This window comes from Corapipo altera, unplaced genomic scaffold, assembly GCF_003945725.1.
Source record: "Corapipo altera isolate COAL_440 unplaced genomic scaffold, ASM394572v1 98, whole genome shotgun sequence".
NCBI classification, from domain to species: Eukaryota; Metazoa; Chordata; class Aves; order Passeriformes; family Pipridae; genus Corapipo; species Corapipo altera.
Genome location: NW_020884914.1, coordinates 5,143,995 through 5,158,574, shown reverse-complemented (window position 1 = coordinate 5,158,574; position 14,580 = coordinate 5,143,995). Strand labels below are relative to the sequence as shown.

The 14,580-nt window shown below is 38.8% G+C and overlaps 1 protein-coding gene across 19 annotated transcripts in view; it reads left to right on the top strand.

The window, feature by feature from the left end:
* The window catches only part of RBFOX1 (RNA binding fox-1 homolog 1), a 1,158,532-nt gene that overhangs the window by 586,181 nt on the left and 557,771 nt on the right, over positions 1-14,580 (top strand). The window contains exon 1 of one of the 19 annotated variants that reach the window (XM_027654847.1): positions 7,100-7,137. The exons of the other annotated variants lie outside the window; for them this stretch is intronic. The gene's annotated coding sequence lies outside the window, so the exon portion shown is untranslated. Of the gene's footprint in view, positions 1-7,099; positions 7,138-14,580 lie in introns of those variants that run through there. 19 annotated transcript variants of the gene reach the window in all.

Below are 14,580 nucleotides of genomic sequence, written 5' to 3'. Positions count from 1 at the left end.
TTTCTCCTCCTCTCCTGCTCCAGAGCCCGAGCAGTGATCCACCTTCCCAGCCTCCCCAGCTGCCTTGGTCTAATTTTTGGCCAATTGTTTTATGCAAAATCCCATTTTTCTTGTGTTTTGGCAGGGGGGTCCACATGCCCACTGGAATATTGTGTTATTCTCCCTAGTCCCTTGCTCTTTATGTTTTTGTTCACTATAATTTCCCTGCTGTGCTTCATTAGAATATTCTGGGGTTCAAGCTGGTTTTTCTCTTCTGTAGAAGTATTGCTAAAACATTAGATGATCACTGCATTAAAACTTAGTTTGTAACATTAATGACCATGACATGTAGATAAAACTCAGTAACATGGATAGTAAAGTCAGCCATGGGGTTCATCATGTGCACTTTGGGCTTTCAAGGTTTATTTTTGAGAATCTTACTGTGATTTTGCCTTGGCTACGATAGTCGGCAGTTTCTTATTTTTTATTGGGCATAAAAAGTAATAATATGGCACTGCCATTAGCTACAGAATAAAGCACTGTTAGCACTCAACTTTTTATTTAAAATCCAAATCCTGTATTGATTTTGCAATAGGAAGACATGCAGGTCAGAAATGCAGTAAATAATGAGATCAACAAAGCATTGGTTCGGGATATGAAAGGGAATTGCAGATTTCCAGTCAGAAATAATAGAAGGAAGGAAATCAATGACAGTAAAAAGAGAAAGCAAGAGTGAATAAAATAATATTGAAAGGAAATTCAGTTACTGAGAGGATTGTTACTGCATTCACTGTTTGATACAGGGCATCATCCTCACCATCTGATGTATTCCAGTACCAGGGTTTTTTGAGAACAACAACTGGAAGGCTTGGCTTGAATTTTTAGGATGCTTCCAACAAAACTAATGCATCACTGTGTCTGTTTGTACCTCTTGTTAATGCTCATAAAGGACAGCAGCTATGGTCTAACATCCATGCTCTGCTCAAAATGAACTAAGCCTCTAACCACTAATGCTAAACTAATCATCTGGACATAAAAATCTCATGTAGCAGCAAAGGGAGAAAAGTGTCTAAATTGTCAGAGAGACATGAAGTGCAGCACTGGGTCAGCCAGGATGAAATTAGAGCTCACTTGCAACAAACCATGCCTCAGAATGTACTGTTTAGAAGCACTAAAGTTATATTAAAACATAATCTAAGTGACAGAAAAAAATAACATTTTCAGCATGGCTCTCCTGGTCAACAGGAGTTGTGAAAGATGTTTTAGCTCTAGAATTTATTCTTGGGTAATTGTGACTGAGACACATAGAAAACAAAAAGCTATGGGAGCATCTCTGATTCTGGGGTAAAGCACAATATTTTGATCCATGTTTCATCCCAGTGCCGGGTTGTGCTGGTGGTGGTGCTCATGTGCAGCTCCACTCCTTTGTGCACACACAACATGCAGACACCTCCCCTGGCTCTCAAAGTATTATTACACATCTTTCAAAGTCAGAGTGCAATAAAATAAATCAGAAATATATTTGAATTTTTTTGCCTTCGTCTGCTAAGCTACTCTCCAGTCAGTTCACTTTTGAAGTGTTACATCCTGTCTTGGAGACGCACATTTTGTGGCTGTAAAACACTTGTTATGAAATGCACTATTTAGACTAAAAGATAATTTTTTCTTTCACTCAGGCAATTCCTTAGTTCCTGTGCACTTGCCATTCAAAATATGTTGCAGTACATAATTGTGCACCATGCTGCACATTTATTTAAACCCCTTTATTTTACAGGGTTTGGGTTTTCCCCAAATTCTTTATAACTTTGGGATTGTTTTTCTTGACCATAACAGTCTACACCTATAAAAACTAAAAAAAGAGGTATTAGATAGGATGGGTTGTGAGCAAATACTGATGTTACTCTAATGTAACAGGATCAATACATGCAAATTTTGCATCCACCTGAGGCTGAGCTGGGATGTTGTGTGGGAGCAGGAATCTGAGGAATGGGTTTACACTGCATCTCTGGGCAAATGGTGGGTGTCAGTTTGGGAATGTTGCTCCCCAGTGGATCCCAGTTGCTCTTCTTTTCTCAATAAAGCTGCATATTAGATTTCTACTTTTAGCTTGCAGGTGTTTAAAGGCACTGTTTGTACTGTGGTACAGATGCTGGTCATAAATCAAAGTACTGATATAAAGTGGTGATAATGATGGAATATTCCATCTACTTTTTTTTTTATTTTTTTTTTAAAGACTTTAGGACTGATCTATGATAACAACTTTTAACCATTCCCTCTCCAGCATGTGGAGTTGACACTGTGGTGAACTGGTAGGATGCAGTGGTTGGAATGGGGGAAAGGAAAGGGCTCTTCAGGGTGACAGAGATAAGCATTAAAATGGTTTCTTTTATTAAATAGCCTTGCTGGTGGTCGTGGCTGACTGTGATACAGGACTTGCAGGTCCCTTTATTGCAGCAGCCCTTGCCCAGGGATGTTGGAGCACTGCTGAGCAGGAGAGGGGCAGCACTGCCCGTTTGAACCACGTTCCTGGCCTGCACAAATGCCTTGAACTCTCACAGGGACTTTCATTCCTGCAAAGCCCAAAGGTCAGAAATGGGTAAGGCATTAGCAGAGCCCGAAGGAAAGGCTGACTGGAAGGTTTGAGTGGATTGCCTGCTCATTAATGTCAGGGAGCCCTTACTGAGATCATGGATTGCAAGAGAAAATAATGAGCTGTATTTCAATGATGAGCTCAAATATTTCTCTTTCCTGACCATTGCTTTACTTCCACCTTTCCTGTACGCAGCCTTTCCCTCTTCTCTCACCCATGTGATCTTTTCTTTGGAAGAACTGTAATAAATGTAGGTGTTAGTCCTTTCTGCTAACATAAAATCCCGTGTGTGACTTGAAGCTCTGCACTGATTTTAAGGAATTGGTAGCGTTTGTGGTGGACACTCTTTTTAGCCTGTCATGAATCAGTCAAAGCTGGCTTGAGCCAGTTCTACCTCTGGGCACTTGTCAGTTTGTCACCTCTTGCTTTTTGTGGTATCAGTCACGATTTTTACTTTTTTTTTTTTTTTTTTTTTTTTTTTTTTTTTTTTTTTTTTTTTTTTAATTTTTTAATTTTTTTTAATTTAAGCCTAAAACATTCATAGTAGTGTTGCAGACTGACTGAGTCTTCAGCAAACCTGAGCTCTATTTTAATTTATTCAAGATCTCATACAAGTTTTGTGCTGCTCAGTGTTTTTATAATTCTGTGTGTTTGAAGCTTTCCAATGTCTGTGCAGTCAGAAGCACTGAGGGAGCTCTGCTTCAAGTAAATACTTAGCAGGGAGCCAGCAGTTCTCCAGTGAGTGGATCTGCATAGTATTGTTCTCCCTCCAGATGAGAGAGAGAGAGCACTGTGGTGCATTCTGCTTCTCTACCTTGCCCTTCCCGGGCAGGGCACAGAGCTGAGGCTTGTTAATTGAACCCTCTCCCTGCTCTGCCCGGGATGGGGCTGGTGCTGCTCCTTGTAATGGTTGTTGATTTGACAACTTGTCCTGCTGGGTGCTCTGACTGTGCTCCAAAGTTTATTAGTGACTGAAGTAAACCTTCCTCAGTCCATGAAAGCCTTTTTTATTTCCTCGTTTTTCCCCCCTTTCTTTTTCTTCCCGTTTCTTTTTGGCTTTTTCTTCCCCTTCTCCTTTTTGTTTTGCAGCTTCAGTTGTGTTAGAACATGGTGCTGTGGATCCCTTTTATACTCTTGTCAGTGTTTCAGCCTTCACCAGAGATCCTGTGAGCCAAACCCAGGTTCTGTACTCACACAAAAAAACCATCTGATGTTGTGAACAGCTCAGACATGTTTTCCTTCTGGGAGAAAGGAGAGAAGTGGGAAAGAAAGGAGGGGCAGGGGGGGTACTGTTAGAAGTAAGAGAGTCTCTTAATTTTCTCCAGCTTAAAACTGATCTTTTTGTCTGTACTGCCACTTTCACCCAGCTTCTGGACCTTTCTTAGCTGGTTGCACTTGTTTTCTCCCAAGCCTTTGCTGTCTACCTGTACAGTTTTCCCCAGTCTCTCAGAAAACAGAGTTAAATGGTTACTCCCCAAAGAAACAGGGACTGCACTGGAATTTATTTTTTTTCCCCCTTGCATTTTGCTTCTATTGCACCTTTGATACCACTGCTTCATCCTTAAGTGGTGTTTTGTGTCAGACGAGAGACAGTCATTTTTTCTGAAAAATGAAGGCTCCCCTTAGTCATCAAAAAGTCCTGGGCTCATTACTCTGTGGAAGGGAAGACCAACAAGAGCTGGGATGAGAAAGAGCTGTTCAGTGACAGAGACAAAACATAACTTCCAGTGTATTTGTCTTGGAGTAAAAGTAATGTATGCCCTCTATTGAACAAGTAACCTATCGATTAGAGGGGAACCAATGCACTCTCACATCCCCACCATGGCTTTTTCCTTTAATGGATATAAATGTGTACGGCTTTTCTCATGGTGGTTTTGAGAAATATTAAGGGTTACAGCCAGTGTAACAAAGAACTGCCTAACAGCTCTGGTATCTTCTGACTTTAAGAACCACTTTGTCAACTGTACAGTTGTCTAAAGATGCTGATTAATTTGCATTTATGTTATGTAATTTTAAGATAAAATGATTCGTGTTTTATCTGTTTTAAAAAAATAATTCTTCAGTGACTTCCTTCTGCTGTCTGAAGAGGGATTACATAAAGAAATGCTACTGGATGCATTTATCAACTAGAAAAAGGCTCCTCTTTTATCTGAGTGCCTTTTTTAAAGTGTTTCTGTTTCCTTTTCCCACTGTGTTTTATATAAATTCGTGAACATCAGGAATATAATTTCTGACATACCACCAGGGAGAGGTCTTGAGGGATGAGCACTGTTACCCTTGCACATTAGGGAAGGGCTGGAGATGCTGAGTCTTTAACAAGGTAGCTGTGCCCAAAATGTTCAATCATTTTTGCTAAATAAGTTAACAAAAAAAAAAAAAATTGCTCAAAACAGAGCACGTACCTCACCCAGTCTCTGCATTGTTCAGTTTGATTTCTCACCCAGTTTCTGCATTGTTCAGTTTGATTTCTCTTTTCTCTTGTATATCTCCTGTCCTGTGAAGTTTTTCAGTTTCTTCAGGGTGATAAATATTGATTAATACACATTATTTACTGCATACACATGTATGTACATACCTATAAGTACATATATAAGAGAAGGAATCATATCATACATAAATAGATACAATAGGCTGTTGTAGTACATTTCAGGTCCTTATATTATCAAGATAAGTGAAAAAAAGTTTAAATGTCTTCTGTGGGTGATTATCTGATATTAAAAATAAAAAATATTTAAATACTGAGGGTTTTATATTAATGTTTAATAGCCAATCTTTCATGTGAATACAGTTTGACACTCAGGACAGAACTGTGTCACAGGTTTCACAGGTTGCATTACCTCTACTGATAGACCTAGTTCATTAAGAACATTCAGCTAATCTTTTTTGGATAAAACCCTCTATTATGGTCCAGTCTTTTTTTTTTTTTTTTTTTTTTTTTTCCCTGCCTACTTCTGTTCCCCAAGAAAACTTCTCTCTGCCCGATCTTGGCATCCTGGTGCCTCTGTTGAGGGTCACAGGCAGTTTTGTTTTCCAGCTTCTGGACAATGATCAAAGGTTTCATATCAGGGACTTTTATTTCATTCAGGTATCTTCCTTGCTCTGGGGATTCTTTTATCTTTGTTTCCATTATCAGCAGCTCCAAAAGTTAGATCTACTCTATGAATATGCATAACATTTGTGTTTTGCTGTTCTGTTTTAGGAGGACTGTTCTCTATCCATTTTTAAAGTCCTCTACAAGTTTAGAGGTCAGTGGGACTTTATAGTTGTTCTTCCCACTGCTTTATCCTCACAGAGGCTGAAGGGTCTTGCATCCCTCTTCAGTACAGGGATGTTTGTGGCTGCCTGAAGAGTTCTTCTTCACCTTGAGCCATTCTGGAAACTTCTAGTCAGGGGTTTCCTCCACTCCTTGGTCCCTCCAGAGAACCACAGATTAAGGGCATTCTTCAAGTTGGGTGTTTCTGTGTTTTCTCATTATTTCAGCTTTGGTTGTAATGTTATGCTTTTTAATCTTGTTTAGTTATGTGGCCATTTTGAAACCATTTTGACGTCATTCTCGCCACCACAGAGTAACAAATCCAGTTTTATTATAGCTCAATTAGATTATTTTTGGCTGTGTTTTGAGTTCTACTGAAATGGAGGTTTAATTGGGTCAATATGGTGCCAAAATTTATGTTCTTTTTAGGCAACTTGTTTTTATTTGCAAAATAAGAAGCTGGAACATTGAGCAGTTTTATTTCATAATATTGAAAGCTAATCAGTTCTGTTGTGTATTGAGTGTTCGTGAAAAGAAGAGTTTCATTATTTGATATTTTGTCTGTAACTGTAAAATCAGAGGCCAAATATTTAGAAAAAATGCTTTACAAAACCAGGTTAATTCATTAACTCACAGCTAGTACACAGGGATTTGATTTGAGACGGGTTAAATCACAGAATTATGGAATCACAGATTGGTTTGGTTGGAAGGGATCTTAGAGCTTATCTTATTCCACCCCTGCCATGAGCAGGGACACCTTCCACTATCCCAGGTTGCTCCAACCCCCATCCAGCCTGGCCTTGGACACTTCCAGGGATGGGGCAGCCACAGCTTCTCTGGGCAACCTGTGCCAGGGCCTCACCACCCTCCCCACAGGGAAGAATTGCTCCCCAGTATCCCATCTAACCCTGCCCTCTGGCATTTCCCCTTGTCCTGGTACTACATGCCCTTGTTAGAAGTCCCTCTCCAGCTCTCTTGGAGCCCCTTTAGGCATTGGGATGTTGCTGTAAGTTCTCCCCATAACTTCCCAATAATTTGGAGGTCCTGCTTAGTGAGATTTCTGACAGAACCTCTCTGTGTGTGACACCCTGGAGGGCAGAAAAAGCAAATTGGGGTTGGATGTGTATGAGCAGAAGGGTAAGGGCGAGTGAAGGCCAGTGCCCTTGACCATGATTTAGGATGAATGTGGCCAGTATTCAGTAACACACTGTATATATGCCTATCTATACAACTTCTCTACTTTTCCCATTAATGCCTGTCCATTAATGTCATTGCAGGACGCCTAGAGCTTTCTCACATAGTGCATTGGGTGTTGGTGAGTGACACTGCTTTCCTTCAGTATATTGCTGCAATCCTTGCTTGCTCAGTGGAACCCAGAAGAAGTGGGTGTCAGTCAGGTGAAGAAACATGCCTGAGGAGCAACATTTGTCTCCTTGATGTTTAGAAAAGACAGCTGTGGTGGTTGGCTCTAGGTTCAGTTCTCACTTTTATCCTGCGCTTAAACTTCTGGCTAAGGTCGTGCAGGACACCTTGGCATCTCTGCACCACTTAGCTCGACTTTTATCTGATGCTGAAGAACTTGCTAAGTTGTCTTTGAAGAATAATGTTGTGAGGAAAATGGATCTAAATGGATATATTGGGTAAAATAAATTCACCTGCAGTCCTGTGAAAAAGCACTGTAAATCTTGCCGTGACCCCGCTCACTAAGGAGGTTTGTTGATGGTGTTCTATTAAATCAGGAACAGCAGAGGAAGCTATAGAGATACTCAATAGCAACTCAAGAGGGAGAATTGCATGGCTTGTGGGATTACAGAATATGGAATTTTGTGCTTCCAGGTCATTACTTTGAATTCAAATACACTCCTGGTAGTAATAAAAATCTGTTACCAGATGACAGCTCTCCAGTTTCACGTCTGAAATGAGCTGAGGTTTTCTATCCACCTGGTAACAGGCAGATGCCCACTATGCAAAAAGTGGCACAACTGGCACCATCAGCTACTTTTATTGACAGTCTCAGTGGGGTGGTCAGCAGTTAAATACATCACAGCAGAGTCACCTTTTTGACCTTAGATTAGATTCTCCTTTGGTGTTCAGCAGGGATCTATTTGCAGAGAAAAGCTTAACAGATAAGAAATTTTCCTCCTTTATTTAATATTTTTGCACATTGCTTCAGTGACAAAAAGTAAAAATTAAGGGCAATTTCCAAATTATTGCTCAGTGTCTTAAACATCTGATGAGAGACTATGTGTTATTCCTTATTTCATATGCCACCAAACAACCTTTCAACAAGGGAAGCATCTGAAAGACAATGTAATTACTAAGTATTTTGGCAGAGGCCAGCATTATCCTTTCTCCTTTGTTCTCTGGGGCTTACCATTGTTGACACCAGTGAATAAGAAAGCTGATTTAGTTTGGATGTGTAGGTGTTACAGAACATAACTCCCTTTGAAGAGATGTGGTGCATTTAACGTGTCTGATTTAAAGACAGTCGTCCTCTGGTGTTTGCAGAAATAAATTCTGTGACAAGTCCCTGTGACTCATGAAGTGGGAAGTTCTACAGGAGCTCCCCCAAAGTAGCTTTTCCCTCATGAAACTAAATCATCTCTCTTGTGCCTTCTCAGGGGTTTGTTTTGCCCTCAGTGTGAGGGAGTTTCATGTGAAGCTCTTGCTGTCACACTAATAAATGCAAAAACTCAACTACCTCGTGATTCCTGAGACAGAGGCTACCATGAAAATCTTAATTAATCTGTCTCCAAATAGCTGTTATTACTCAGTTAACCCAACTATCACAAAAAAGAAAAATGTGGATTTACAAAAGAACATATTCACATATATATATTTATATTTATGTGTGTACTCAATGCTATAAGAAGGAGGAGCAGTTCAGTAGTGACAAGAGAACTCTGTATATAAACATCACTGAGCCAACCTGCAGCTCTTGAGCCAACTCTTGACTCCCTTGAAGGTTGTCACCAGTCATTTGCCTGTGGCTCAGCATCAAGCAGAGAGAGGGCAGATGGCATTTCAGGCCAAACAAACCGATCTTGGTGATTGGAAATAATTCAGATCCTGTTTGTAAAAGAGAGGGACTGATTGTACTGGCTATAACTGCTCCCTTTTGCTGGAGACATCACTACAGGGTATTTGAAGATAAGAGAAGGCTGGATAACACCCCCTTCCAATTATTCAGGAATTTAAAAGAGAAACAATATTATTTTCTGTTGCTTGTGATCTTGATGTTCATCTTAGTTTAAAGTGTATTATACTATTTCTGTCTCAGATCTTAAATATACTTCAGAGAAGCCACTCTACTTCTGCTGCTTTTACAGTATAACCTGTTATAAGCAGCATTTTTAACAAATACAATAATTTGTAAACAATTATGCAAATCAATTTATAAACCCAACAAAGGATGTTAATTGCCCTGAAGGCTCTAAGGTTAGCCAAAAATTCCAGTACTGTGTGGTTTTTATGTGTTGTGTTTGGAGTTTTTGGTATTGTTATGAGAAGTTTTAAATAGAAATGCTGATAGTATTTTAGCATTGGAACAAATAGGAGCCTATAAAATAAGACTTGGCATGGAGTAGCAATCTTAATGCTGATGAACATGGCAAACATGCACAGCTTCCACTTGGGCACAATTGACACAGATGGCAGAGCTGATTTTACCATGTGCTATATGTCTTATTAATTGCTCTGCCAATTACTATAAACTCCAAAGCCTGTTTCTTTGTTCCACTATCGTGGTCGGTTTGTCTGGTTTATGTTTACTGCAAATATCAGATTTCTGTATTTATTTAGCGGAAATTCTGGCTTCTCCCTTCCTCTCCTTCCCTCCTGTTCTCTTTCACTCTTCCCTTCTCCCCTTGTATTGATAGTCAGAGATGTTTTTAAACAGTGATGAGCAAGTCTATGTGAACCAAGGAGAAGAAATCTGTTGTGTTTGTGTGCCAGGTTTCTCCCCAGCACTTTAAATCTGGACTTGTGCATGTGTCTTGTTGTTTTGGGGAAGAAAATGAAATCCTGTCCATGTCAGAGGTGGTTTAGCATCCAAGCAGAGAAGAGTTGAAGTGACATTCTAGAAACAAGTGTATGTGCAGATTCCTTATCAACATTTGTATCAATGTAATAGGGACAATTATATCTTTGAGTCTGCTGTATCAGGTTTGTTAAGGTTTGGATGGATCAGAGATTGTATTTTGGTTCCTGCAAAACCTGTGAAATCATTGTGGGGAAGAGAAGAATGATGTGACTGAAATTCCAGACTCTAGAGGGATTCTGCCCCTGTTGCTACCTGGTGTGAAATTTAATTTCAAGAAACCCTTGAAATTAAATTTAATCGAATATATTCCGGTAGCAGTAAGGATATTAAACCAAGAAATTCCGTGAAACAAAAACCACACTGATGGGAACAAATAGTGTGTTATTTGCTATTTTTCTAGACCTGACAGCATTATAAGCAGCCATTGGGAAGTGCTGGGTAAACATGGGAGAACGTATAGATTGAGTTATATGTTTGCTCTGTCCTGGGCTTGTCCTAAATAGCTGGTGCCCTGTTCTGGGGAGTTGATGGAGTTATTATTGCCAGTCACCAGTGCTGTCCCTTCCACAGTGGAGAACTGCAAATGCTGAGCTGGTGTCAGGTTTGCTGCGGTAGCAAAAGTGAATTGTAATCAAATCCTCTGTCTGGTGGGAGGCAGCTTAAGAAAGGTTATGGTTGGAGGCTTGAAATTTGAGTAGGCTGCCTCTTGAGGCTTCCAAGGAGTCAGAAAAGTCCCGGAACTGTGACAATTAAATTAGGACATGAAATCTTTTACAAAACCATAAAACCTTTGCAAGCCACGTCCATGGTGAAAACTCCCCTGGGAGTGAGAAAGGCTGTTGTAGCCCCCAGCATCAGCTCAGAGGAGGGAGCATGTACAGCAGATTTCACCTTCTAACTCACACATTTCATCTGTGTCAGTACCTGCTGTTCCAGCTGTCTGTGTCTGACTGGTGCATCCACTATTAGTAAAAGTTACATTTTTTTTCCATTACAGGCAAATCTATTAGATCTACGATGCAGCTGCAATTGCAGCGTGGAAAATGACCTTCTCACAAGGAAATTACTGTAAAATGTTGTTCCTTCCTTCCAAGCACAACATAAACACATTAATTGCTACAAGTGTTTTCTTTTTTTTTTCATTTGTATTAAATAGCTGTTCTTCAATAATTTAAGGATTTTAGCAAAAAAATATTAGCAAAAAAACCCAAACCCAAACATTACCAGAATAGCCTCATCTCACAGCTTTGTTACCAACACTTTGCATTTCACTTTTCATGCTGGCTTTCACAACATCAGACTGTGCTACAATTATGAATTTTAAAAAATGCAAAATGATTCTTTGACACACTTTTTCTCCCCCTCCCCCATTCTTTTCCATTACAGGATTGCACAGGTTTAACTCTCAATACATTTGAATTTAAAAATTTGGCCAAGGTAATCAATAGCCCATTCTTTTTTACCTGCTTTTGATATTTGTAGAAGTACAGAGTCTTAAAGACTGGAAAAGACCTCTGAGATCATGGTTCTGAATGAACTGGGAGACAATCTCTGCCATAAGGCAAAGGAGACGATTGCCATAAAAATATTTTATAGCGTTTTGTGATAGGAAGCAGAGAAAAGGTCTTTGAGGGAACAATAGGAATCATAACTTGGGGGAAAAGGGTTTTCTTCCTTTGTTTCACAGACATAAATTTAACACAGTGTTTTACAGTGTTTGTTTATATGAAAGTAAAAGGTTGTTTTGTTTTGTTTCTTAAAAAATCCTTGAGGTTGAAGTAGTTGTAAATCAGAGGTAGAAGTATTCTTTTACTCACGTAATAAATGGCTAGAGGGCATGTGGTGCTTAGCTAATTTGTTTTCTAGAGTTAGTTCATTCCATTTTATACAGACTTTTATTGCAACAGGAATGAAAGTACTACCTACACATTTGGTTGTTTAATCCTAGGGCAGTTGTATGTGTTGCATCAGGTGAGAAGGTTTAAAGGCAATAAGTTATGGACAACCAGGATATTCAAAAATTGGGGGGGGGAGGGGGAGTTAATTCAGAAAACATGTTTTGCTAAAACAAGTTTTTGCTGATGAAGCAAACTCCAGGAGTGTCTGCTCTGGAGACTGGCCTAGCTGTGGTTAAATTAGGGTTTGAGGATGGTCCTGATGAGATTAGAAGTGAAAAATCAGTATCTGCTTTGTTACTGCACATTATTTTCTTTTTGAGTCATTTCATTTCTTAGAAATTTATCAATTTCTTAAAAAACATTACTACAGAGGTGCAGAAAGGCTAAGTTGTTCCTTCAACCATAGAGCAGATTTGAATTCCTGACCTTAACAGGTGCTTCACAAGATTCCCATGTCTCAAATATAATTTGCAATATATTTTGAATGTATACCTACCATCAGCCTCTGCTGCATGTGTTGACATGAGCCTGGGCTGTTTTCAGTCAAATACAATAGAATTATAGGTCTAATGGAGAATATTATCATAGCAAAGGTCTAATCTAAAAATGTGGGTTATGTTACAAGATGTCTTCAATTCATTTGTACTTTTTTTATGGATAATATGATGAAACAAGGCAAACTCTTACATTACTTGTTTTCATCTTCTTTTGATAATTTATTGATCCTTAAAAGCTTTTAAAAATGGCTATTTGCATTTATTTTAGTTTTAAAATGAAAAATTGGATAAGTTTAGGCTGTGAGTATAAGGTTTAAAACAATGACTTCATTTTAACACCTTAACACATGTGGCCTTTACATGCATGTCCAGGCACTAGAAAATCAAACCCAACACATATAAGAAAAAAAACCCCAAATGTTTTAACTCCAGCTCCATGCTGCTTGTTGTGATGTATGACAGCTTTTAGGGCTGTATCAGCAAGTATGTGGAAGGCATCAGTCTTACAAGTTTTAAAAGTAATCCCATCTCAACAAGGAGTTTCTTTTTCCTGGGCATGGCAGATGATATTTTTTTATTGTTTGTTTTCTGCAGTGCTATGTGAGGGGGTTTGGAATTTCTCATTTGTCTCTCAAAGTCTTGTTTTGCTTGGCCCTCAGTGCAATGTATTAATATTTTCTGAAAGATGTAGAAAGCATTCTCTCAAACCCCTTCATTGTTTCAATTAGATGCTGGATTTGATGGATCAGTGAATTTCTATCATTTGAGATTTGATAGGTATGATAGATGACAAGAAATAGTAATGACTACACACTGTAATTTGATGAGAAGGACATTTAATATTGCTTACAAATATGTCATCAGTTCTTGGAAAATCGGTATGAGTAGGACTAATAAGACAAAGCTGAATATCTGAACCAGAGCTGCTTCTACAATCCCAGACAATTACAAGGCTTAAATTCCCCATTTTGACAATGGGTCACACAGTGAGAGAACGTGGGTGATTACACATTGTATACAAGAAAGCCAAACTAATGAAACAGCAATCTCCATCAGAGGAAATGTACTTTTTGTTCATGGAGAGAGATGATTTGTTTGATTAGTAATAATTCAGGGACTCAGCTGAGGTGCTGCATACACAGAAGAGCTCACAATGAAGTAATAAGGAAAAGGAGTTTTAGAAAAGAGCTATTTTGGATACGGGGAAGTGACAATAATTGCCTGCTTACAAATACTGAATAAATACTTGAAAACTTGTGAGCCATAATTGACTATGATTTACATGCTTTATGTGTCCTACCAAGATTCTGATTACTAGCATTTTATTGCTTGTCAGAATGCAAATGCTGTGGTTTTTTTTTTAAAGGTAGAACTTTAAACCCTAAATCAACTGTGTGTTTGGATGTTGCTTTGGGTTTGTTTCTTTGTTTTGTCTTGGGTTTTTTTTGTTTGTTTTTTGTCATTGTTTAAAATATACTTTATATGACAAAAGAAAGAGTCCAGAGAACCACATAAACCAGCAGATTTGACTTAAATTGAAGTTGCACACAGAGAAATCAGCCTTTTAACTTAATCAAGGAGAGAACTTAACTTTATAACTAGGCACATTATGCAGCTATAGTACATTCTTAAATGTGTTGGGTAACCCTGAGGATTACATGGATAATTCAACTCAGTATACCTCTCATCCTACTGTGATTACAATATATTTGTTCATTTGCCTTTCAGCACTTAACATCTTTTCCATAACAATCCACAGGAATATTATACAGAGTGGAAGAGGTAATTTAGGTAGAGGTAATTAAGGTAGGCTTTGCCTTCTTTTCAAGATGAAGGAGGTGGAGGCCATTGCTGACATTTTGAGATTAACTGATAACAAGCATAGAAGAAAATACCATAAGCAATATTCCCTTGGTCAGCAGGTGCTCTGCTGAGTACTTCAATACTTGATAGTATTTTGACCATTCAGAGTTGTTGAGTAATTCCTAAAGGATCCTTGGGTTTCAGCAGGATCTCCAGTTGTTTTATGACAGTGCTGGGTCCCACTGCTGCCAGAAAGGTTTTCTTTCTCCTTTGGTAGTTGTGATACTCCAACTGCATTTTCTGCATTCATGCTGTTATCTGTCCAAAGGATTATTTTTTTTAAATTGTACAGGGATCTAGAGTAGTTCCTATGGTATGGAAGTGCTGGTTGATGAATGGCTGCTCCTTGTGGGAACATGATTTGTTGAAATCGTGTTACTGTGTTCTCATTATTAACCAAGTGCAGATAAACCTAAGTCTTCACAATAGTTAGAAGCATTTATAGCAGGCATAATAGA